Source organism: Marmota flaviventris, chromosome 12 (assembly GCF_047511675.1).
Source record: "Marmota flaviventris isolate mMarFla1 chromosome 12, mMarFla1.hap1, whole genome shotgun sequence".
NCBI classification, from domain to species: Eukaryota; Metazoa; Chordata; class Mammalia; order Rodentia; family Sciuridae; genus Marmota; species Marmota flaviventris.
In genome coordinates this window covers 49,817,743-49,818,516 of record NC_092509.1, presented here as the reverse complement: position 1 = coordinate 49,818,516, position 774 = coordinate 49,817,743, and the positions used below count along the sequence as shown (strand labels likewise).

The window sequence follows — 774 nt, the reverse complement described above, 5'->3', positions numbered from 1 at the left end:
ACTCAACAATAAGTAAATAAAGTTACTGTGTTCATGTACAACTAAAAAAAATACATTTTGGTATCTGTTCCTCCATCAATCTCTCCATTGATCTATCCATGCAGACATATTTCCAGATGGTTAAATAGACCTCCATATACATGGATATTTAGATAGATAAGTAGGTACACAGGTAATGGGATGTGGTGTACGTATTCAGTGTAAGAGGTCATTCATTGCAGCATTGTTTAAAATAGCTGAAGTCTGAATATTACCTTGAAGACTATGAAAAGAAAACATGGACGCAGTTGATATGAAAATCAGGTGGATGTTGAAGATAAAAACATGAATTTATTAACCAAATGTTGGAACTCCAACACACACTTGAAGATCTCTCTGCAAGAGTGGTTGCAGTTGAAGAAAAAAATATGAAGCTAAAATCAGAAAACCAGGTTCTTGGACAATATATAGAAAACCTCATATCTGCTTCTAGTGGTTTTCAAACAACTGACACAAAAAGCAAAAGAAGGTAAGGGATTTGTTTCCCTTTTCTTTTATGGAATTGCTGCTGACTACTTTTTTTCCTTTTAAAACTTGGATAGATTCCAAATGTTACAGTACCTTTGTTTGTGTCTTCATCAAATATTTATGAGGATAAAGGCATATCTAGGCAAAATTAACTGTACAGCAAGAGACTTCCATGAGTTTGTTTATTAGGTTAGTCTATGAAAATGTGCAAATGTATTATAGGGACTTTATAATTAGAACTGCATATATTTATGAGACTTGAAGATG

The 774-nt window shown here is 32.9% G+C and overlaps 1 pseudogene; it reads left to right on the top strand.

Annotated features, from left to right (window-relative positions):
• Positions 1 to 268: 268 nt before the first annotated feature.
• LOC114087016 (short coiled-coil protein pseudogene) lies at positions 269 to 512 on the top strand (annotated as a pseudogene).
• The last annotated feature ends 262 nt before the right edge of the window (positions 513 to 774 follow it).